Source organism: Dipodomys merriami, unplaced genomic scaffold (genome assembly GCF_024711535.1).
Source record: "Dipodomys merriami isolate MVZ:Mamm:240054 unplaced genomic scaffold, mDipMer1.0.p SCAF_6, whole genome shotgun sequence".
NCBI classification, from domain to species: Eukaryota; Metazoa; Chordata; class Mammalia; order Rodentia; family Heteromyidae; genus Dipodomys; species Dipodomys merriami.
The window spans coordinates 15453452-15478873 of NW_027206179.1; the positions used below are offsets into that span (position 1 = coordinate 15453452).

General features: G+C 43.4%; 1 long non-coding RNA gene across 1 annotated transcript; it reads left to right on the forward strand.

Moving 5' to 3' along the window:
• The first annotated feature begins 1416 nt into the window (after positions 1-1416).
• On the forward strand, positions 1417-13347 carry LOC138813486 (uncharacterized). Its single transcript, XR_011367812.1, has 3 exons — positions 1417-1525; positions 10334-10448; positions 13192-13347. It is a non-coding gene; the product is annotated as an uncharacterized lncRNA (long non-coding RNA).
• The last annotated feature ends 12075 nt before the right edge of the window (positions 13348-25422 follow it).

The window sequence follows — 25422 nt, forward strand, 5'->3', positions numbered from 1 at the left end:
TAAAGGAAATAATGTTATATTTTTCTTAGCTAAAGAAGTTAAAGAAATAAATGAATGGGAATGGTAAGACTGAATGCCTTTTGCTAGGTTACACACACACACACACACACACACACACAGCCTCATGTTATATATGACTAGAACTTAGACATAATAAGGAGGCTGTTCTTAACAGAATCCCATGGAAAGCTGACCATCCCTTGGTTTGTCTGCCCAACACAGTGGAGGATTCTCTTGGCCTTTGTTCTGTGGTATCTCTCAGGGATGAACTGGATAATGGCTATGTCATCTTTATCTTCATTTATCTTTCAAATGTTCCAATAAAGAGAAATATGCTTCTATCTGTTGCATCAAAATTTGCAGCCAGGCTTATTGGCAAAAATAATAATAATATGAATGATGAGGAGATGATATCACAGACTATAGTAGATCTTGCCCATTAATGATCCATCAACACAAGGAATCAATTTCCTCTTCATTCCCTCCAACCACATCCCTTGTGTTTCTGAGTAAAGAGGTAGTGAATAGCAAATATTCAGTCTTTGACCTTAAGCAAGAAAAAAAGTCAGGTACTCAGTTAACAAATAACAATTGAGAGCAATTTCTCTTCATAAGAGGAAAGGTCTCTTAAATTGAGAGCAAAGGGGAAAATATAACCCAGTGGTACAATTACTTGAGTCCCTCTGGTGATCTCCTGTTGGCATATATCCACGCATCACAAATTCTCTCTCTAAATTCGTATCTCAGTTCTCATTTTCTCACTTTATGTGGTTAATATCCATACAGTATTTCAAGCACCCTTCAATCCTTCAATCACTTCCAGGAAGAGAAAGAAATTATGGTAAAAAGAATATATTTTAAGGAAACTCATCAGTTAGATAGAAAAGAGATTTAGCAGCAAATTTAAAAGACTTCAAAAGTAATGAAGAAAAAGAAATCTTTAGAAATAGGTATTACATCCGTAAGATTTTATGGAGTAAAACTGAGATAAGGAAATGGGTTAGTCTAGAGAGTGCATTCAACAGAACCAACTAGCCAGAGTCAATCTAGTCTCTTAACATTAAAATAAATAAATAAATCTGAAAGGCCAATCTTTGTTTGTCTGGAGAGTTGCAAACTAAGGAGAGACAGTACAAATATCTGCAGTCATCTGGAACTACATTTCCATCGCCCACAGGGCAGCTGAGATGCATCCGACCGTCTCTTCCCTGGCATCAAAAAAAGATGAGCCTAAATTGCTTTAGCCTTGGCTGGTTAAATAGTTAAGTGTAGGGCTGTTTCTTACGGTATGCAGGGGGAAAGAGATGCTCTGAAGAATGTCATCCCCAGAGAACTGCCTTCCCTATGCCTTCCTGCCCAGGCAGGGGAAAAACAGGCCAGCCATGATCTCCCCTCATCTTCTGCCTCAAGCAATGAGACACGCTTGCTCATCAACAAGTTCCTGGACTGTACATGAGGCAGTTATTTTTCAACATGAGACGCTTCAGCCTTGTCTGGGGAAATGAAGCTTGCAGATGAAAGCTTGGTAGGTATTTTCTTTAATTAAAACTGAATGAAATACTGTCTAATGAGACAAATGAGACCATCAGAATGTGAAATTTTGTACGTGTCCCTATTTTGCTAGAAAATAGTTACTCCTACCTCATTGATTTTTTTTCCCTACGCCGTCTTTCTTGCTCAACATTTTCTTAGTTGTTATTATGCTTATAGTCATTCAGTGTGTGCATGTTTTGTGATTTACTTCTCTGCTTGCTAAAGTCATGTCCCTCTACAATTACTTCCCTAATTCAATGATTGCTACTGACCACACAAATAATAATTTTGAATTATTTAAAGTAGCTACCATGACTGAAGTGCTAGCAGAGAAAACCCTGGGTTTCTGGCATTTTCACAAACATGGTGCCTGCCCCTGCTGCCCCTCCAGAGAGACTGTGCTTTTGTGGAATGCTGTCAGTGAATGCTGTCAAAAGGTCCAGCACACCCAGCACCCATGGGTCACGCCTGTAATCCTAGCTACTCAGGAGGCTGAGATCTGAGGATCAAGGCTCAAAGCCAGCCCAGGCAAGAAAGTCCATGAGACTCTTATCTCCAAGTAATGACCAGAAAAACCAGAAGTGGTGCTGTGGTTCAAGTGGTAGAGAGCTCGCCTTGAGCTGAAGAGCTGAGGGGCAGCCCCCAGGCCCAGAGTTCAAGCCCCAGGACCAACCAAAAAAAAAATATATATATATATATATTTAGTACTGTGTTTATTACACATGACTTAGAACATTGTTTGTTCAGTACTAGGGACTGAGCCCAATGTCTTACTTTTGCTTAGCAGGTGTCTTACTACTTGATCCACACTTCAAGCCACTTCTGGTCTAGATATTTTTCAGATAGGGTCTCATTATTTTTTCTTTTTTGCCCCAGGCAGACCTCATACTATGAGCCTCCTATCTGTGTCCCTATATATCTGAAATTATAAGGATGAGCCACAACATCTGGATCTTTTTATTGAGATAAGGAGGGCATCACTAACTTTTGGCTCAGTCTGGACTTTAGGCACGACCCTTCCAATCTCTGCCTCCTGAATTAGGGTTACAGGTATACCCTCTGTACTCTTTTGAGCACCCAAGAGTAAAGGCACAATCTTAGACTTTGGGATTGGAAGAAATGAGTAAGGTCTGAATTGTGGGTTCAATTAAGATCAAAATCACTTGCTACAAAGCAGAGAATCCCATGAAAAGCAAAGCTCTAACTGCCTCAGCCTCTCTAAGTTGGACATCTAGTGTTAGACGCGCCTACATGTGACCATAAGCATTAATGTCTTTACATAACAGGCAGATGAGCTAGACTCACCTTATAAGATTTAAATAAACACTCATATCTGATCCTCTCTGACTCCAGATTCTCCTCTCTTAGCAACTACACAATGGGTCTTCAGGAATGAACTGTAGTTTTTGTTTTCTTTTGGTTCCAGCAAAAGATTTAAAATTTTACTTCCCAGATGCATAGCGATCATAGAAAATTAAGACTCACGTTCCTTTTACATAATTGTATTTCTAATTCATCCAAATGATACTATATGGAGCATAGCTTCAATAACCACAGATGCCTGTCATCTGATGGTATTCACATTGGGCCAAGTGTTATGAGAAGACAATACTGATTAAGTACAAAGCGTGAAGTAACTTGGCCTTTGTGATGGAAGATGTTATTACTAAACCAGAGATATAAACATATAACTTTCATGGGTGCAAAAGGACCTTCAGGGAGAGATGCTTATTCGAAGAAACTGTTATAAAAGAACAGAAGACAAGGAAGAGGCTGACGATGGAGGCTGTCAGAGTGTTGATGTTCAGAAATGCTGGATTGAAGAGTGACCATTTAGGCCAAGGCTTCAAGGGCTGGGATGGGAAGGGAAGTGGCTGGGAGACAGTCTCAAAGGAGGAGCCACAGTACTCCTCAGGTCCTTTCCAGACCCTGCTAGAGCCCGTCTCCCCACAGGCCTGAATCCCTCTACTCTTAGCCATCCAGGACTCTTAGCGATGTCCTGGCCTGTGGTCCCCTCTCAAGGGGCTACACAGCGAACCTGCCAATGTCTCTGTGTTGCCTTTTGCTGGCTCTAACAATTGGGGACTCATACCCAGAATTCAAAGGATCGAACCAGAAAGGTGGACCCCAGGCAGGGAGCTGGCACAAGGCCATTCCTCAAGCTGTGGGGCTGACTGACAGCACCACCTCTGTAGGCCTGAAGGACACAGCACTGAGCAAAGATGATGACCATACTGGAAATGTAGAATCTGTCTTCAGGAGCAACATACCCGGCCTTCTTTATCTTCTGTTTCTGTCTGGAATGGAATGTCTGCCCCAGACATGGCTGAATGCCCATCCTGGGTCTGTTGAATCTCTGTCCCAAGTCTGACTGAATGTCTGCCCCTGGACTGTCTGAAGATCTGTCCCAGGCCTGCTGTCCCTGCCACTGCTGTGGATGCTCAAAGCAGTAGAGAGCCATGCACCTTAGGATGAATCCTACCAACCTCTTTTCCCTATCTCTGTTACATGATGCTTTGGATCCTAACACTTATTATAGCTGACACTGAAAGGATTTTTAAATTTGGAGCAGTCTTGATATCTTGGTAGGTTGTAATGAGTGCATTTTGCAGGTGAGAAGGATCTGAATTTGAGAGAGGGCTATGGACAGTGCTATAGACTTTATGTTGCTTGTGACCCACCCCACCCCCACCAATACCCCAGAAAAAGAAAACACCTCATACTTTGAAATCCTAACCGCAAAACAATGATATCAGAAGGTTCTTATTATGTCACAAGGACTCCAACCTCATGAGCAGGTCTATAATAAGATTGCATATGAAGGATCTTACTCTATCCCTCCTGTGAAGACCATAGGAATAGATCTAACATGGACTTGGCCTTGATCTTTAGGTCTGTGGAGCTGTAAGACACAAATTTCTGTTGTTCAAAAAAGCCATTTCAGCTATAGCACTGAACCCCCCGAGAAAACGAAGAGAACTCTCCTCTCTCTCTCTTTCTCTGTCTTCTCCTTCCTCTTCCTCTTCCCACCTCGTCTCAGTATCTAAGAATCTTGAACCATTTCCTAAAATGAAATAAACAAAATCCCTGTGATGTGTATTTTTTCTTCTTAGCTTCCACCTTTACAGTTTTCCTCTTCCCAGCCAAGCTGCCTCAAGTAACAAACATGCCATATCCTTTCTCTCCTCCCCTTCCTTCCCTCCCATACATTTTACCAAGGACCCCTTTGCATTCTGCCTCCAGAACCCCACAGAAAGGACTCTGGCTGTGTCTACCATCCAGTGTGTTTCAACCTTTATCTCCATGGCCCCCATAATCACACTGGCCAGCACCCCTGGCAGAATACCAAGGGAGAATCTTGTCTCTTTCGCAAAGTGCAAATGTAATAATTAGCCTGTTCTCTTATTGTAGGTCAGTGACAACCAATGCTGAAGCTATCAGGAAGCCCTCCCTCAAAAGCCTGTGCTTGTGTTTGTTTGCATACAACACATGCCATTTATTTTCTGGTCAAACATTTTGTGGGTGACACCCCTTTTCTTGAACCCTTGGCTAATTTAGATTGAGAAAGGAGGTATTTTAGGAGAGAAATTCACCTACTGTCCACCTCCAGGGACCCAGCCTGGTGAATGTACTGCCCACCGGGGTGTCCCACCTCCTGTTTCCATTTCACTTCATACAAGGGTGATGTTATACTTTCTGTATGTCCTCCAGGATGAGAAATGACTTTTCCCTATTCTTTAGCAAAAACTATGAGGAAGAAATGAGCATGCAAAAAAAAAGTTCGCAAAACTCGTAGCAGTAGTTGAGGAGGTGAGGAAATTCCTACTTTGAAGCTTCTCCTCGCTGTGTAATTCCTATTAATTATCTCTATAAAATAGAATGGATCTGTCCACGCTCCTCTAGTAAGAGTTAACTGGGTCCTGCCAAAGTCCCCAGACTTTGTTCCGTGACAAATGCCTTCTTCAGTCAAGGTTTGGCAAAGATTCAAGGAAGCACACTCTATGACAGGCTCATGATTTGTTTCTCTACATCATCTTTTCCCATTTTGTTCATACACTCCTCTTCATATATGAAAAATTGTTGTTCCTGGGGTTTATACTTTGGTTCACTAGTTTCCTTTCTTTCTCTTCTTCCTGGGAGATCTCAGATATTGAGAAAGTTTTCTCATCTACAGATGAGAAATTTGGAGCCCTTCTCATCCTTCTGCTTTTGCACTCAGAACAATGACTTTTGTTTGTTTTGTCTTCCCCGATATTGGGGCTTGAACCTGGTATCACATTTTCACTCATTGGCTTGGTGTTCTACCACTTGAGCCACACCTCCAACCCCAGACCAATGGCTTTTGGACAAAGAATCTGCCACCCTCTGAGACCCTCAGCATCAACGCAATTTGGGCTCTACTGAGCTAGGGACTCACTCAACTCTTGGCTGGTGACTTACAGCTTAGACACCAGTCCTGTGGAGGAGACAGACCCCCATGACAGAAATTCAAAGTGTTCTTGCACAATCCACCCAAGGGATTATTTAGTGGCCTGGGAGGAACCTCTGACTCCTTTTTCTAGGGGCCTCCCTGGAATCTAAATTCCCAATTCCTTAATTCCCCAAATCTAAAGTCTAGGCACTGCCTAGACCAGCCTAAAATCGGGGAGCCGAGAGGAGTGCATGAGATTTCTGTCCCACACACGCTACCATTTTTACTCCGGAACAGAACCTGCAATTTCCTGTATCTATTCATATCAAACTGAGTCATCTGGCCATTCATTTTGATTCATCACATGTATGCACTCTAATAAATCACCCCTCCTAAGAAACATGCAATTGCACCAAGACTGGAGGTGGTTGGAAGAGCTTGCCTCCCATCTAAGTAAACTGAGGCACACTGAATAGCCTGTGACCTTCCTCTTCTGTAAAAGGGAAGTAAAAAAATCCAGAGCTCTTTAACTTCTCCGAAGAACTATTTGTGATTTGGCCAGTTCAAATAAGTCTAATCTTTGGAAATGACTTCTTGAATTGCAGTCTTTGCTGATGCAAAGAGCAATCTTTAATTCAACAGATCAAAGGGACCAAGTGACTCATGGGTTCCATATGTTGGCTGTTCCTTCATTATGGCCGTCTATTTCCACTTTTTGCACAGGGCAGCTCCAGTGAACTAGGGAGAGACTTTCCTCTCTGTCCACTGCTTGTACAACAGTGACTAAGTTTCTTCAATGAACGCCTCGGAATCTGCCCTTTAAAAAAAGAAAGAAAGAAAGAACCAATGAAATGCGATGTGTGCTAGGCATGCAGATGCCTGTGGGACTGGAGCTAAGGCTGAACTGGCTTGCTTTTCGGGCTGCCTCCTGGGGTTGAGAACTAGCTCCTAGAGGAATAGAATTTCAGGGTGTAAATTAAGAACTATTTTCAAAGGGTGACCCCTAATTTTAATAATATTAACGGCTACATGGTGGTGGCTTTTGTTTTTCTCACTAAAACCATTCCTCAGAAGGCTTAAGAAAAATATATAATAAGTTTGCAGTTAAGGGCAGACATGCAGACAGACTAATCATTGTCATGGCCTACTTTTTAAAAATACGAAACAGAGGCATGTGTTGTCTCAGACAATTTGCTGGGTTTAAAATTATTTCAGACGGAGAGCCAAGTATATGTATATGTAGGGCAGGTGTCTCTGAATCCCCAACTCACTGAGGTAGATGCTGATGCTGGCGTCCAGAGCTTAAGAGTATTCAGCAAAACTTAAAATAGTAACATAAATGCCTATGTGTATGAGAGAGAGAGAGAGAGAGAGAGAGAGAGAGAGAGAGAGAGAGAGAGAGAGAGAGAGAGAGAGAAGGAGGGGGAGAGAGAGAAGGAGGGGGAGAGGGAGAGGGAGGGACAGGGGGAGGGAACATTCTTTAAGTCTTCTGGCACATTTCCAAAACAAATTCTCCGTGTTTTATACAACTGTAACCTACATGTAGGGTCATGGATAATGTACTGTTGATAAAGGTTTTTATTAAGAAATTATTCGGTAACTGGGAGTGTAAACCCATGGTTGGTATTGTAGCTCAGTCTCCTGTTCCCTAATTACAAAGCCGGGGACAGGCTGCCACTCCAGGGCGGTGGGTGAATTTCACTGTGTGGCTGCGTGGCTCCCTATTGTCCAGCTTAGCCGGCTGTAAACACAATAAACACAGTACGTAAAAAGACATGACATAACCTGGGCGCTGATAAGGCGTGTTTCCCAGGGCTGGGGGCGGACAGGAGGGGCTGGAGGCCACCGCACTGGGGCCTGGAAGGAAGTGTCCCCCCGGGGGCGGTTTACAGGGAGCCTTAGCTAGGCCAGGCACAAAGAAGCCAGGAGCGGGCAGGGCCCTTGTTGGCCTCTTGAAAATCAATCCAAGGAAGTCTGATGCCATGGAGCTGCTTCCTGCCCGCAGTGTGGGAAATTTAACCCAGTGCAAAGGGCCGGCAACAATGGGACAATATATTATAATAAACAGGAAAAATCGCACTGGCTACGGAAATCAATGGCGGGAGCTCATGAGGCATTCATGAGACTGACAAGTGAATAAATTAAAACCGAGAGGTTAGCACACTGAAAGAGAAGTTAATTTTATGTCTGCCCCGGAGCTCCTCTTTTCAAGCTCAAATTAAGACTGTGTATAATAAAATGGACATAAAGTCTTACACTGAAAAAAAAAATAAAAGCCTTCGTTAAGACCCACATGGTCAGAAAACCAGAGATTCTTTTATCAACCTGCCCACGCCTGGATAGCTGTGGCTCTCAGGGCATTAACAACCTCTCCACTGTGAGCCCGGAGACTTATTTAAAGAAGTTTCTTACTTTAAATAAACCTGTTCTGAGCAGCCAGGAAGTGACAGGACACCCCAATTCACTGAAGAGGTTTACCCAAACAGAAACAGATGGAAAATGTGGAAGGCTCTACTGTTTAATTTGACGAACCTTGGGAGAAAGCCCCTGGCGTCTCTTCCAAACCCCTCAATAATTACAAACAAGAAAACTTAACTAACTCTTAAAACAAACTAAAGTTAACTACAGAGCAATTCATTCCGATGGCTATATGTAGCCACCCTTAAAAAGAAAGTTTTAATTAAAATAATAATAATACTAATAATTGCTTTAGCTACAATTCTCTGCTGAACCTTGGTTTTATGATCAAGTGCCATGCCAAATTCTTTCTCCTAATTACTAATAAAGGCAGAGCATTGTTCGGTAGATAAAGCAACAGGCAAAGGATTTTGAGACAATTACTTGTAATCCAGGCTTTGCAACTAACTTTCACTTGAGCCTGCTTCCTTTGACAATTAAGCCTTACTCTACTCTAGGTTCTGAGCATGTGTTTTAAAGAAAGCGCAGAGTGACTGAGCGATTGCTTCTAGGGTCATGTCTCTTGAAAATCAATCTAATATTTAGATCCTGTATTTCAAGTAACCCTTCTTAACTTTCAATAGGTTTCAGAAATATTTTGCTGAACTATTCTTTTTCCTTTTTGGTTTGGACTAGAATGGTTTCTTTAAATATGAAGGACTTCTGAGGGAGAGACTAATATATTGGAAAGTCATATAATGTATCTTTAATAAATATCAAATAACCAAAGAATTGATCATTAAAATAGAGATACCAGGGGTAAACTCCATTTTTAATCTAAACTATAATTTCCTCAAATAACTAATATTTCAAGGAGTTCCATGAATGTTAAAAAATAATATCCCTCAATCCATTTATTATTTGAAGTTTGGTAACTCCCTAGGTTTTGAGTTTCTTGATTTGCATTTGCCAAGAAACTGGAAAATGGCCTACTTATTTACTTAAATTAACCCAGCCCCATCTGTCTGTCCACTTCTGATGTCGCCAGCAGAGGGCAATGTATAACAGTACAAGTGTTGTGGGTAAAGTAAACCCTATTAGCTCCATCTGAGGGGAAAGAAGTCAATATGAAGGAATTTCCCACCAAGGAAAAGCAGCACTGTGGCATTGAAATGCAAGAGGAAGACCTGGGTGCTTCCTTGGGGGGAGGGGGGCGGGAAATCCACCCAATGTGGCGGCATTCCTTCCCAGCCAGGACTCCATCTTGTCTAAAGAAAGCCGCTGCAAATAGTACCTCAGCTTTTGGTTGAATTTCAATTCAGCTCCACTGAGCAGCAAAACCAACCACAACTCTGCTCTACAGGACCCACGGGGCTGTTCATAAATGTTCACAGAGGTAGCAGGTAACTGTGGCCAAGCCTCCCAACCAGCAGCCAGCAGGGCTGAGGCACCCAACCCTCAGTCCCTGAAAGATGGAGACCCTGTTCTCTCCTCTCCCTCCCCTATGCCTGTGCCTCCTCCTCTTCCTTCTGTGGGTCTGAGATTCCACACCTTCCTTGGTGGACCATTAGAGCAATCTGGGTGCTCACAAGAGCTGAGAGAGAAAGTGCAGATCTGTTCATAAGGCTGCAGGCATCTGGGTTGGGAGAACCTTTGTCATTGAAGTTAAAAATACAATTCTCCCTCTGGAGTATGAGCCGGGCCCTCCTGTCTGGGTCTTCAGTGGATCTCATGCCTTATTTGTCCCCACTTCCTCCCAAGGTGTTGTCTTTTCATCCTCCAAACAGCCACCACGCCTTTTCCTCTCTTCCCTCTCTTTTCCCCTTCCAAGCCACAGAGTATAGAATTGAGCTCATAGTTGTAGAAGCCTATTGGTCCCCACTAAGAGTCCATTCTACTTTACGGCTTCCTCCTGCTTGGCTCTTGGTTCCCACACCACATTTCTTATTGCTCACCTTTCTTCTTTTTCTTTTTTCTTTATCTTTTCCTTAGGAGAGCCAAGGATAAAGGCTGATTGCTAAAATAATAGCACTACGAAGCATAGCAGGAAACAAAGGCAGCAGGGCTTATATAATTCTCAGAACGCCAGTCAATCAACTTCATTTTGGTGAGTAGGACTTTGGTAATTTAGTAATGAGTGGGCTTGCTTTTTAAAATTCATTGTATTATGAAAAGGGGGGAGAAAAACCCCGAGTTTCTAAGTAGCTACATCTCCTACTGAAATCAACCTGAACTGTGAGGTTTTAACTCTGAGGCAAAGCAAAGCATGTGGCATTTTCCTCTTTCAATACAGAGTACAGGTCCCTTGGACAGCATGTTGCTTTGCACCGAAAGATGACATCGACAGGATGTTTTTAAATATCCCAGATTAGAAACGAACAAAATTTCAAGAATTCGTATATTTTTAAAGAAATGCTAAATTATCTAATTCTTACTGTTTAATTTTAAAGGGAAAAATATTTTTCAATATCTAAATAAAGGTCAGATGATTACTAACAAAAAATCAACTTTAAAAAGCCCTCACTCCAGACACAGAACTAGCTCCTCAGCTTGCCCCTGAACAAACCTGACCTTGAAAGATAATCATCTGTTGGTAAAGCTAGGCAGACTCTCTCCTCATCCCCAGAACGAAGAAGCTCAGCTCTCTCCACTGTAGCCAATGTGATTTTGAAAATCAGGGCATCTCGAATCAACACTTTCTCTACTGGTGAACATCCGATAGGTTTTTGGGGTGGTTGTTGTCACATTTGTCTTTTACATTTTAGCACTGTGATTATTTTCATTGATCTCAGTGAAAACATGCAGGTTCTCAATACTGAGACAGAGATTGATGGGCAGGGCCTTCGGAAGTTTCTGGGGGTGGCTTAGAGACCGACCTTCAGCCTGACCTCTGGTAGTGTCCCAGCCACAGCATCTCCAGCAAGCATCAGTGTTCATTCCAAAACACATCCCATGATAGGTACAAAAGCATCATCCCCAAAGGAGGCTCATTCTGTGTTCAACTGATAGAATAGTTGGACAGTGTATCCTTCCATTACACTCAATTTTTTAAATATAATTTATTCTCACGGGTCATAGTTTTAACATCTGAGCATACCATAGGAAAAAATACTAAAACATTCTTCTGCAGTTGTATTTCAGGAAAGCATGTTGTTTTGAAAATCAGCCGGCCTAGATGACTCCAGCTCCTTCTGTAATTTTTGCATACAACAAAGCAGCAAACACCCCTGGCCCCAAGGTCAATGCTTAGAGCACTAGAAAGTGAGCACAATCTGCCCTCTGCAGCAGGACTACAAGATAACAAGACCACCTTGTTTCCTTTGTCAACTACTAGTTAAAAATAGCCACTAGTTAAAAATGGGCACTTTGAAGCCCCTTTCCCAGAAATTCACAATTCTAATGACTCAGGAATCTCTGTTTTAAACAAACAGCACAAATGTCAGGAGCAAATGCAACATATTTGAGAACTATTTCCTCAGTGCTCTACTAGTTCTAATGTGGCATGACTTTTCTTTTCCTCCCCTTCACTGTGAAACTCTGTATCAATGTCACAGTGAACCTAAACAATAAACGTTCTTCTATGACTCCTAGCACGGTACCCAAACCACAGTTATGTAACTGAACTTCAAGGATGAAAGGCACACCACTGCATTTAGCCCTTTGTGGTATTAAGAGGAGAAAGGTATAAAACCAGGTACATTAGAGATCTAGCAAGCCATTCTTAGTGGGAAATGCTGACTGTAAAAATTATTCACTGCCGATCCAAATTTCACATTTATACATGTGCCTCCTATGCTATTTGTTGAATCAGTGTTCTTCCCTTAGGAAACTGCCTAGATTAGAACTGACCCTTCCGATCAGGACCATAATGATTGCAGTGGATCCATTTCAGCCACAATGTGTTTGGTTCTCACGCTCCTGGTGTCTATTGCAGACTCTCACCTTTCTGTCCTGGCTGGCATGGTACTGGTTTGTTTGTGTAAATTCCAAAGGCAAGATTGATGGTTCTCAATGATGGTTATAAAATAATAAAAATAAAAAAAGATCTAAGTCCAGGTACTGTATCTCACATAGTTCAAAATTTCCATCTTAATCATATCTAACTTTCCCCAAACCTGTGATTACTAGGCTTTCTTCAGCTCTGGTAGAAAGCATCAACCAGAGCTAGAAGACCTGGGTTCCAATCCTGCATCTACCACTTACAACCGTGCAACCTCAAGCAAATGCACAGATTCTCAAAAACTCAATTTTCTCCCCTGTAAGAGGAGGATGCCTGGGGTCTAGATTCTGAGGAGAAAAGCCCAATCACACACCCCCAAGTGCCAAGATGTACTGAATAATTAATAATTCCTCAAAACAATTCTCCACGCATGAGCTCTTTAACTTGTTCTGAAGGCTGCAAATTCAACATGGGCACATAATTTGCTTCCCATCCCTCTTGAGATGGGAAGTATAAAAAAAATCACCAAATCTATAGCTATAAAGAAACAAAGAGAGAAAATCACCCAGAGATATGAATTATCGATGAATTGATAGAAGGCAGATGAAGTGCCAAGTCTCCAGGCATATGAAGTCCTGCCCGCTGCCCTATGACAAGGCTCCATGGACGGTGGCTCGGGGGAAGGCGGGGACATCTCTCCTCATCCACACGGGGAGGCTGTGATATTGCAGAGAGGTCGCCTAACAGTAGAGGAGGAGAGAAAGCAAGGTGTCTAACAATGGGGAGCTAGCCTGACCATTCACCTTAACAAGACATAGCACATGCATAGTTGTCTCCAGGAAAGCTATAAGAACCACAGGATCAGTGGGAGCTAGGGATAAAACCCTCTTGTTCTGGCCTCATCCTTCAGGTAAGAAGAGCTGCTGTCACTGAGGGCAGGCTCTGTCCTCAGGCAGATGCCAGCTGAGAAGGAGAGGAGAGACCTGAAATCCTGGGCTGCACACACAGCTTTCAACTTTGAAAGCAGTACAGGACCCAGCGAGCTTCCAACTCTTCAGAGACTCAGAACGCCCACCCCTATCCACTCTCCCCGGAAAAGTCTTCCAAAGCAATGGGGAAATGCAAACACGTGGGCCATAGATTTTAACAAACAATTGGGTAAAGAACAGTCAGGTTCTGTGTGGTGGCAGTAGGACCCTTGAGGAGCAGTGCCACAAAGCACGTGGTGCAGGTTGGGCCTTTATGGAAAAGACATCTAAGAAAGCTTAAAGGAAGCCTTTGCTCCCTTCTGAATGGCATCCTCAGACCAGCTGCATATAGACGTTGGAGAAGGCAATGGCTGGTTCCTCCTTCTAAAGAGCTTCTGTCAGACATGGTGGAATTAAACAGCACAACGGGGCACGTAGGCTTTGGAATTAAGAATTGTGAAGAAGATGGCCGGTGACATTTAAGATGGATGCAGGAAGAAATGGAAGGCACAGACAACTGGAGAAAAACAGAGATCAATTAGTAGATGGCTCAGCAGGAGGTGGCAAAACAATGTAGTAGCAGAAGATACAGAAGCTCACGGTCCACAGTCACTGCTATAGTATTGACATTGGAATTGTTCACAGTTTTTATTCATCAGGAGCTTTCCAATGTCGATGTGAGTGACAATCAGCGAGAGAAAGCGATGATACACATGTGGCGTGCTGAGCACTGCAGGGAATGTGTCAGCCAGAGGAAACTATGGGCGCTTTCAAGAAGGTGGAGGCCAAGGGCAGCTTCCAAAGCAGGACAGTGCATGTGAACAATGATCCGTGGCCACAAGAATCCATGACACCGTGGTGGGACAGGTCCGTAGGCAGAGTTTTAGCAGAAGTATTGTTTTGCATAAAGTTGTGGTGGTCTTTATGCAAGACCGGATTCTGGGGCAGAGTTTTAGCAGAAGTATTGTTTTGCATAAAGTTGTGGTGGTCTTTATGCAAGACCGGATTCTGGAAGGATCTTTGTGAAAAGTTTTAGTGTCAGGCACATGTCACATCCTCTCACTCACTCACCCGTCCCATCTGCCTGTTCTCTCGTTCATTCACTCATTTATTCATTCACTCATTCACTTATTCATTCACTCATTCATCCATTCATTCACTCATCCATTCTCTCACTCATTTACCCACTCATCCACCCATCTACTTGTTTACTCACTCATCCACTCACTCTTACTCATTCACTCATTCACACACTCATGCATTCACTCATCCACTCATCATCAAATCATTCACTCATTCATTCATTCACCCACTCACTCACTCACTCATTCATTCATCCTCTCATTCACTCACTCACTCAATATATTGTTTGGGGGCTGGGAAGGTGGCTCAATGGTAGAGCGCTTGCCTTGCATGCATGAGAGCCTGGGTTCAATTCCTCAGCACCACATAAGCAGAAAAAGCCAGAAGTGGCGCTGTGGCTCAAGTGGTAGAGCACTAGCTTACCGGACCTGGTGTTCAGGCCCCATGACCGACAAAAATAAATCAATAAATAAATTGTTTGGTTAGAGGATAGCAAAAGTGACTCTATTTTGATAACAGCAGCCATGGCTATAGAGTGACAGAAGATCAAAAGAGGTGAGAAGGTAAGGTCAAGGGTGAGCAGGTCCAACAGATTAGAGAAGTCAACCACATTATGAGAGGCTCTGGAAGAAAGAAGACGACTCTTCCTTGGTCATGGCCCTACCATCTGAAGGTAAACTACAGCAAGGGGTAAAGATAAGGAGGTTTTGCTGTGCCTTGTTGTCATTTGGAGGATGGTCTCAGGGTCTGAAGGCAGACACGAAGGTCCAGGAAAAGTGCAAGTCTGTGTTTTAGCTCAGAAGTACGTGAAGTACAATAAATACCCAGCCAATGATTAACAGCTTCCTACAAGGGTTCTGGCCCCAGAGGAGAGCTACGAGCAGCATGAGTAGCTGAGGGAGGGAAACTGAGACTGGTGATATATGATACCTGCAATAGAGAAAGTACTAGACAGTCAGGTGATGGTCCAGAAACCAAAGCTGGAACGTTCAGTAATGAAATGACAAGCATGTGTGGGTAGGTTGTCTGGGGTTCACTTCCAGTACCAGCTGCACATCAGCCAGGAGAGGGAGGAAGTTGGAGACAAGGAAAAGCTAGGCAGCAGGTCTGTCAGTGACTCGTTGGCCTGGCAGGCCTTTTAGCTGAAGAAGGAAGGCATACTTCTACTGACAATGCTCTGAATTAGAACAACCCCATTTGTGGACTGTTATTAACAAGATTGAGGATATTGATGACTCAGATTGCCCAAGTGAAAGAAAAGGAATGACTTCAATGCACCAGTATGGAGAAGGGCGAACTATTGGACCCAGAGTAAAATGCATGTCAGTAATCTAAATGATAACACACTGCTAAGGGGAGAGTTAACGACTGTGAGCTCCAGACCAGCCTCGCTTTTCACTTGAAGATATACGAGGGGAGAATATACACCCAAGGTATTCTTGTGTAACTGAAAGTCCGGACAATGGTAGCATCAATTTTCACTTACGATGGTGACATAAAGTTAATTCTGAATATAATAATTTGTTTCAAATACATCTCCCCAGGAAACTCAAAGTCCAAGGTGATTCAGATCTTGCAAAGTCTTGTGAATAAAAAGGAAGAAGATACAACCACTCATGTAGAACGAAGGAATCGGTTAGCACCTATATGGAGAGGACTTCCTTTAACAGCGTAATGGTTGGGGAAAATTAGCCATCCTCCAGACATTAGTATCAGCAAAACAACCAGGAGATGCACCAGGAGCCACCGTGGTATTTAAAAAGATCTATAAATACCCCCAAGTGCTATTAGAGTGACAGAGAGGTGAGGAGTGCAGGTGGTCCTGATGAATAAACGTGTATTTCCAAAATATATCATCATGGGACAGATGACACTGGAGCCATGGGACCTCACAACACTGTAGACCAAGTGATAAGGAAGATGGAGAGTAATTACAGCTAATGCTCAAAGGTGGCAGAGGGCACACGAGCAATCAGAAGGACCAGGAGAGGAAAGAATGACAGCCTTGTTTTAGAAATGTACATAGGTCATTCCAGTCAGGGCAAGGACAGAGAGCCGCATGAGCTTCAAATTATGATGCATAGCAAATCAATTCTGTGTTATTCAATAATGGAGATGAACTGCCTGAGACAAGATTTACAATTTCAGCCCTGTGACAAAACAAATGGTATAAACCATCAGGGCTTTCACTTCAGGGCAAAAAAGGAATTTATAAATATAGGTAAGCTAATTTTTTTTTTAATAGCACCCACAGTAATTTGGGCCTACACAGGCAGAAATGAGACCCTGACTTGTCCTGACATGGGCCTTGGTCACATCCACTCGCTGCAGAATTTACAAGGTGTGTGCATAAAATACAGAGTAGAGCTCATTTCTCCTGGAAAGGGTATAGCCAGGACTTTTTCTATGAGTGTTTAGTGTTTAAGCAAATGCTCAGAGAGTCGCAGTGGATGGGCGTTCCAACAGATGCAATGCATGCCCAGAGAGAGTTCTGTGGAGTAACAACAGAGCCAGACATAGCATTTGGAGTTGATGCAGGAGGAGAGGCAGAGGCAGAAGAGAGGCTGGCATGAAGGAGGAGCTGTGCCCATCTCGGGCACTTGTGCATCCAGAAGGGAAGAGGAATGCCATCTTTAGGCCGTAGTGAGATAGCTTGTAAATCTCCAGTGTTGACTGGAACCGTGTAGTGACTCCACCCAAGAATGAGCCACACACAAGGGCAGGGCGCGTTTCCACCACCAGAGCATGATGGCAAACTCCAGAAAAGTCGTTCCTCAAGTTCCAGCGGGGTGTTGTGTGAGAAGTTACAGATTCTTAACCATATTCTGCTGCCATTGACTTCACTACAGCACAAAAGTCTTCCTGTGACAGCCCAAGGAGCTAGATTCTCTTGTTCACACCACGGAAGCTGGCATTTACTCTCACTCTCTCTTCCACACACTTTGTCTTTCTCTCTCCTCTCTTTTCTCTCCTCTTCTCCTTATCTTCTTCACTTTCCTTCTTTCTTCTTTCCTCCTCCTCCCCCTCCTCTTCCTTTTTCTTCTTCATCTTCCTCTTCTTCTTTCTCTCTTCTTCCCTCTTCTTTCTTCCTCTCCTTCTCCTCCATCTCCTTCTCTTTCTCCCTCCCCACCACCTCCTCCTCCTCCTTTCTTCCTCTTCTCCTCCTTTTTCTTTCCTTTCCTCCCCTTTTTCTTTTGCTTTTCCTTCTTGGCAATACTCGGGCTTGAAACCCCAATGAAGGTAAACACCTTGCCAGCCCCACATGAGTACTGTTCCCTGTATGTAGATTGAAACCTATGTGCCGGTGATTCTAACTCTCCCTTCTCTCTCTGTCTCTGTCTCTGTCTCTGTTTCTGTCTCTCTCTCTCTCACACACACACACACACATATTCTGGTGCACACATACATGCACATGCACACATCTGAGTTCTTTTTCTCTATGTACAACTGTACATATGTGAACCTATTTGAAAACTGGTATCTCCATTTACTTTGCTGAGGAAAACAGCAAGGTCTGTGGGCTGTTTCAGGACAGACCTCAAAGAAATGGATTTCATTCGCAGTGCCTGAGCTGACGGTAGCGTCACGCACATGGCCGCTGCTGGCTGCTGAGCTTTCTCTTCCAGACTGGAGCTTCCGAAGGACAGGTGTTCTGTGGCTTGGAAATCAGTTCTCAGCAGGCCCCTGGCACCCAGTGGGGCAACTGCTTGCTTGAAGGGGTGAAGAAGCCCCTCTCAGCAGCCATTTGGCTCTCTGGGGACAGGAGTGATGGAACCTGGCAGCCAAGGCCATTACAACCACAAGACCTAATGTCCCTCATCACAGAGCAGATGTGACGACCCAGCAGTCCCTTCATTCTGACAACTAAACCACCAAGCTCTTAACCAGTGGGTATGAAACAAGCAAACTAGTTCAGATCTTGACTTCGCATAAATGAGATCTGAGTTAAAACACATTGAAACTCTAAGATCTTATCTCAAAGCTTAAGTAATTTGTTTTTCTCACCTTTTGGTACCTCTATACCACACAGATTACTGAAGCCGTGGACCTTTCTTCTAACCCTGCTTAGTCTGTCATTAGGGCTCCCCATTAAGGTTCCTTTGAATGTTGGGGACCTCAGTCACATGGCACTAGACCAACTGTTCACTTTGGCTACAGAATGGTCTCTGACCTGTCCACAATTTTTCCTCCCCTTCACCCACTCTAGATGCCCTGAGCTGTGGGAACCACTTCATTAGTTAAGTGACTGGTGTCCCTGTGTCCATATGACCCTTCACCCCCCACTGTCCCCCCTGTTCTTCACTAGGGGCCTTTTCTGTCCTTTTTCAGTTTCTTTTTGAGACGACCTTCTTCGAGTTTCACTCTCCTTCCTGATCAAACCTTTAGTCCACAAACAATGGCCTTTCTTATGAAGGGCCTTATCAGCCCCCATCTTTATCGACTCAATAAAAGGAACTCTGTGATTTTTCACAGTACATAAGCTTTCAAAGCAAACCCGAAAAGAATTCGAAGCATGTATTTTAGATGATTTTGTGCTCTAATCATCGGACTGATCGCTTGTGTAAATAACACTGCCATCCTCCACCCAATAAAACAGGTATATTTCAAAGCAAGGTCAGCTACGTTTCTAAGCATATTTTTCCAATTAGTCACAACAGAGAAATCAGTATCACCTCCCCAATAAAAAGCCTGGGGCCCTAATAGGAAATCTGTCCTGGCTAGGCGGCTGCTTGCTCAGCTGAGGACGGGCTCTTAGTCCTCGTGGACAGCAAAAGCGGAGTAGGCACCAGAGCTATTCTTCTTCCTGTGTGACCTCTCCCCCACCTAAGTCACAGCTGCGCAAAAGCAAAGATCCAACAGACGTCATCCACTGTCCTTCACCCCACAAGTACAGTGCATTTCCCAGACCCCCCGACAACAAGGTGGCAACTCTGTGACCCTGCTTCGCGTTGTTCCCCCGTTACCCCGGGCCCGCTCCAAACACTGGAATTGGGTTGGCAGGGCGTGTTCCTGGGAGCCTAAATTCCAACACTGCAGAGAAACACTGAGTGCCACCAACCAGCCACAACACCCTGCACCTGCAGGGCTGGGAGAAACACCTGTGCCCGTCCCAGCTGCCCGCCACTGCTGCTTCAGCACCTCTGAGCCCTCCAAAGAATGCTGACCTAAGCCATTTCCATCCACCATGCAGGGCAAGCAAGAATTAATGTCCTCATTTGCCAGGTATTGTTGCTGATCATTCTGCTTTCTCTGCTTTGTTCTAATACATAAGTTTCATCCAGAAGGTACATGCACACCTGCACACATTCACACACATGTATGTACATGTGTGTACACACACACATGCATGTGGGGGCTGAAGACAATTTCTTTCAGTCTCACACCTGTCACTTACAGAGTTGTGTTGATAATTTCTCATTTGGTCAGGGACTTAGGAAGACGGAATGGGAGATGTAGATGAAAGTATTCTGTAAAATGTACAGCCCTACTGGAATTAAAAGCCTTTTTACATTGCCATTATTAATTCAAAATGCATGTTGCAGGATAATTTGTGGATTTAATAACTCTTGTCTGATTCTTTAATGTGTTGCTATTTTTCTCCTCATCTCAAAGAATTAATAAGGACTTGGTGTTTCCTTGCTTTGTGTATGTGCATGAAGTGAATGGGATACGAAAAAAAGCAGAAGGTTCCAGGAATCCAGAAGCCTCATGCCCAGGGCTGTTTGGCAAAGTCTCTCAGAACTCTGTATGAACTCCTGGAGGGAAGCTTTGCAGCCAGATGTCCAGGTTGGGCAGGGCGGAGTTGTTAGGGAAGACAACGTAAGAAGTGATTTCTCCCAGGTCTGCCTACAACTACCAGAGCCCCCAGCAGGAGTAGCCCTCTGTGGCCCATCCTGCCATGGTAAAGCAGAGCAGAGCCAGGCCAAGAAACGGAATCCTGAGCATTCATCCCCACTTCTGTGTGAGTGGTGCTTCCAAGAGTAATAGCCGCTGTTCACATCCATGTCCCCTGTAACCGCAGGCTTAGAACCGGCAGCCAGGAGAGACCTGGAAATAGGCGTGTCCTAGAGAAAGAAACCAAATCTGTTCTTAGTGCCTAACTCTAAAACTGACTAAAAATTCCGAGATGACACGTATTCATTTAAGTAAACTTTTGGCAAGACCTACTGACTTTCATGCAGCTTTCTTGGATTCTAAGGATATCATGCAGCTATCTTTGATTCTAAGGATATCCCCCCCAGCCCCCACCCCTGGTCTTCAAAATACAGTAGAGACATAAAGCACAGATGCAGTTCTAACAGCACTGTACCTGCCCTGCCGTGAGACAGGGCAGGGTTCACATGAGGGGGTTGTGTGGGAGTGAAAATCCACACCATTGTCAGGATGAATTAGGAAACTATGGCTCATCCGTGGCCAAGACACAAGTACAACAACTGGACTTGCTTCCAATCCAATAACTTCAAAATTCAGAATAAAACTGAACAGCAAATGCATTCCTTGACCCAAGACTAGGAGTGAACTGGTCTGGTCAGAATCCGGGGATAGGGGAGGAGCGAGGGTCACAGATGCCGACCGCAGTACACCCTACCACCTTGCAGGGTGACCAAAGCCCTAGGAAAGAAAGCCTGGTCTGTCTCTCAAGGTGTCGAGCAAAAGCATACTGGGTATCTGCTACCCCAGACCTGAGAATCAAACTCAGATCTTGGAATGTACAAGTTCAGCCTACTAATACTATAACTCAACCTAGATGGGTCAGGAAATTACTAAATGGGTGACTACAAATACCCCAGGGAAATGTAGAATTAGGTATATTGGTGATATAAATCAAGTTCCTTGTAAGAAGGGTTTTATTTTGTTGTTGTTAAGTTTTTGGAATAATACTCCACTGATCTTGAACCTGAAGCAATTATAATATTTAGAACGACATAACCCTCAAAGACACAAAACAAGAAGCTCGGATCCAAGCTTACTCCAAGTGTGACTAAGTTACCTATTGACATTTCAAATTTAAAAATCTCTAAATAATGTGAGAACATTCAAAATCAAACATTTTCCAGAACAAACTTTCAATTTGCCCATGTGTATTGCATGATCGTTTATGACTCCGACAATAAACTATGAAGTTTACCACCTGGGAAGAACCATGCTTTCCCCTTGGTGGGATTCAGCTGTCCTCAACATCTTTGATCTTTCCCAAGGCTTCAGACACAAAGGGGTTGAGCCGCTTCACTTAGACCAATTGTTTGACCCTACAAAGGAAGCAACGGTGGCTCAAGAGAGTTGAGAGATTGCCGAAACCACAGAGCAATTTGGAGCAACAGCAGCAAGGGGTTTTCGGGCATGCTGGCGCAGAGTTTTCTCAGCTCCATTTCCAGCCCTGACGACTGCTCAGTGAAGCAATTTACCTCTGGGACGGATCATGATACTATCTACTGAACGCAGTAGAGCATTTCTGGTTTTTCCGGCCCAAGAGAAGTATTTAGGTTATGACCAGCTTTACAACTGAGAACATCCCTCTGTGAAGTTGTGAGACGGTTTCCTGCACGTGTAATAGGAAGTCAGAGACCATCACCAGACATTACTTACTGCCTCCCTCAAAGCCAAGCTGATAACCCCACTCATCTGAGCGACGGGCCATGGATTTCCAGCCACAGCTTATTCAGCACGCAACCAGGCTAACTTTCCTGGAGTCTGAGGCGCTTTTGTCCAATTTCATAACTGTAATGAGTGACTGATTCCATGCAAGACTTTGTGAAGTGCTTGGATGTGAAATAATCCTCTTAGGACCCACTAGGGGAGTATCTTAGGCTTCAGAAACACTCATTGCTTCATTTCTGCTACAGCCACAGATTGAGAGTCGGATATCACATGTTAATATCTCTCTAGAGGGGGATGTGGAAAAGCTTACGCAGGGAAGGAATCAGAGTCACCATTGGCACTCACTGCTTGTTAGATGAAAAGTACTGTGTAAACGCAAAGTTATTATTATATAAAAGCTTTTTGTGGATAATATTATCCATAATTGTATTAAATATTAATATTATTGCAACTGGTGGCTATGCCTTTGACAATGAAGGCAATAACAGAGGCAATAAGGTATATAAGCTTCACCAATTTCCAACCCCGCACCCCATATCAACCCAACAAGCGAAGGATGAACTATGAGATATGCTGTTCATCTTTGCTAGTTCTTTGAGATACAAGAACCAAAAAAAACCCCACAAAACCAAAAAAAAAATAATTGTCAAACTTCTTCTAATCAGCACAGGAATTATAGAATTTAATTCAATGGGACTTCCACATGTGATTTTTTTTAAGGCAGCAAGTTGGTTATACAGTTCAGTCTGCCACTGGCCCATCAAACACATTCTACTTCTGCTCTGAGTAGATTTTGATGTGATTGCAGTCCAGTCAGCAGAGGGACATCCTGGCTGTACCTGAGATTATCACATGAGCCAGGACCTTGGTGGAGACTAGAGATTCCATGATTTACTGTCTCAGCTCTCTGAGCTTCTGGCCTGCCTGTCACTTCCTCTCTTTCCTGACTTCATGCCGCATGATGGCTGAGAGCTCCTCACCTGTGTGAACCAGTTCTTTAAACAAGGTAAAATTCTATCTAGCTAGCTAGCTACAAATCTACATATCTATCTATCTCTGTCTCTCTCTAGATCTTCTATCTACCCACCTGTCATCTATCAATAGTCTATTTGTCTCTCTGACTGACTAACTACCTAGAAGTCATCTGTAAGTCAATCAGTCTGTCTGTCTGGGTTCTATTGAGACCCCCCTTCCCCACCCAACACATGCCTTCAGAAGCTATGAATTGGTGTAAAGCCCAGATGAGCTAGTATGGCTTTGTAATTCCAAAAGTAGTAAAGTTTGAAGACTGAGAGTTGATTCAATTACACTTTACCCCTCTTCCCCAAGTCAAGGATCAGGAGATGTGATGGGCCAAATGAAGAAAACAACAGAAAAAAAATAGTTTTGAAATATCCTAAGTTTTTAAACCAATTTGTGCTTTAATTACACAGGACCCTTATGCATTGTCCTCACTGGAGAAAGATTACAATTCCTATTATACTATCAACTACTTACTTTTCCTTTGTTCCATTAAAATGCCTCATAGTAGTACTACATATAATTAAAACACAATAATCAAATAAGATTCAACTTCTTATACAAGGATTTTTAAAAATATTACTAAGCCTTAATACAGGAATGCTTTTTGTTGTGCAGAAGTTGAAGTCACATTATGATTATGAATTGTCAAAATTCCTGTGATTGCTTATGTGGAATTAATGGCATGGGCCTATCTGATGTAGAAATAATTGTTACAAGGAAGCAGGCAATAATCTAAATTACACTGAACTGATAAAGAAATTATTGACTTAGCAGGTTGCTGATCTAACCCCTCCCTGCTCTTTTTCCCCAAGGCAATGGTAATGGGTCATTATCAGGATGCTCCAGCCCCTGCTTGAGTGAAGATGTGAAGGCTGCCCAGTTCTCTGCTCCCTTCTCCTGCTTCATCACCACACACCGATGCATTGCTCAGTGAAGCAGGATTCCCCTGGCCACTTTGGGTCAAGCATAGATTCTGGAATTTTCATTTGGTCTCAGTGAGTGATCACTCCCTTATTGTCCATTTCCCACCCCAAGTTGTCCTTGTGCCCCACATCGTCTGAGAGGAAGGGCAGTGGTCACGCAGGCTTACCTTCTCAGCTCTGCTCATTTCCTATTTCCCTTGTCTTCTTCTCTGCAAAGCCAGCCTTTCCTTTCCCTCTCATCAGGACACACCAGGGACGTCCTGCAATACAAAAAGTTTTAAGCCAGAAGTCTTGGACTGGTGAAGCTACAGGTCACGTCTGCTTTCCTCTCTTTTAAATAGAAATGGCAAGGAGGCTTTCTCTTTGGAGTGGAAATAGCAAGAAGAGGTACTAATTAGCATCTCAATTGTACCTGTATTGCAACCTTCTGAAGTAAACAGCAGGAAGAGTTTGGACACAAAATAAGACAGGGGGGTGGGGACAAGCTATTGGTGAGGAATGATGTGTCCTCCTTGGCTTTCATGTACACCAAGAATGGACTAGCCTGGCTCATTAGCCTCCAAACCATGTTAATATAACACGATATGTGACTTGCTTTTGCTGCCTTCCCCTCCCCCCCCCAAAAATAGGACCTGAGACTCCAGAATCACTTATTTTAATTAGTTTGTGTTCTAGTTGAAATATATATGTGTATATATATTCATTTACAATAAGAAGCAGGAATATGTAAGAATTATTACTATTTTGGTAAACATGTAGCATGTATGATTCTTATGGAAATAGCAAGGAACTATGACTCTCCTTGGTCCAGACACATAGTTGTGAATGACTATAAGTTATACCATTTGCTATTGATTTCTCTAAAATGTCCTCAGGTTAGCAGAACTCTAGCTGTGAACCAAATCTGGTCTACTTAAAAGAACAAAGAGTAACAAGGGGCTTTTTTTTTCTTTACATTTCTAAATCATTTTTCAGTCAACCTAAGAATACCATTTTATGAGGTGACTACGTTGGTATTCAAATGCCAGTGTGCAGGAATCGGGTCCCACGGGAATTCAGTCAGGCACAGTCATCTCCTGTGCCTGCTGCTTCTATGGGGCTAAATCATTGTAACAGAGCAAGTGTACTGTACAAACTCTATCACATTCACCATCCAGCCCTTAACTGAGAATCCTCACAACCACTGCTAGGGAAGGTCTGTGCACAGGGGAAGAGAGACTGTTTAAAAATTGTTTTGTCCACTGGTTCTACCCAGAGGTTCCAAGAATCTGAAAATTGCATAGTTACCCCATGCAATATTTCAGTAGAAGTTCAATAGCACTCTCTGAGGAACTGTTTTCAGCCTACAGGTGAGCCAGACATGGTAGTTCGTACCTGTAATCCGAGTGACTCCTGAGGCTAAAATTGGGAGGATAACTATTTCCAGCCAGTCGAAGTTTGGATGACCTCATCTCAACAGAAGAAAACGCGTCATAGTGGTACGTGCCTGTCACCTCGGCTACAGTGGGAAGCATAAATGGAAGGATGGAGGTCTAGACTGCCCTA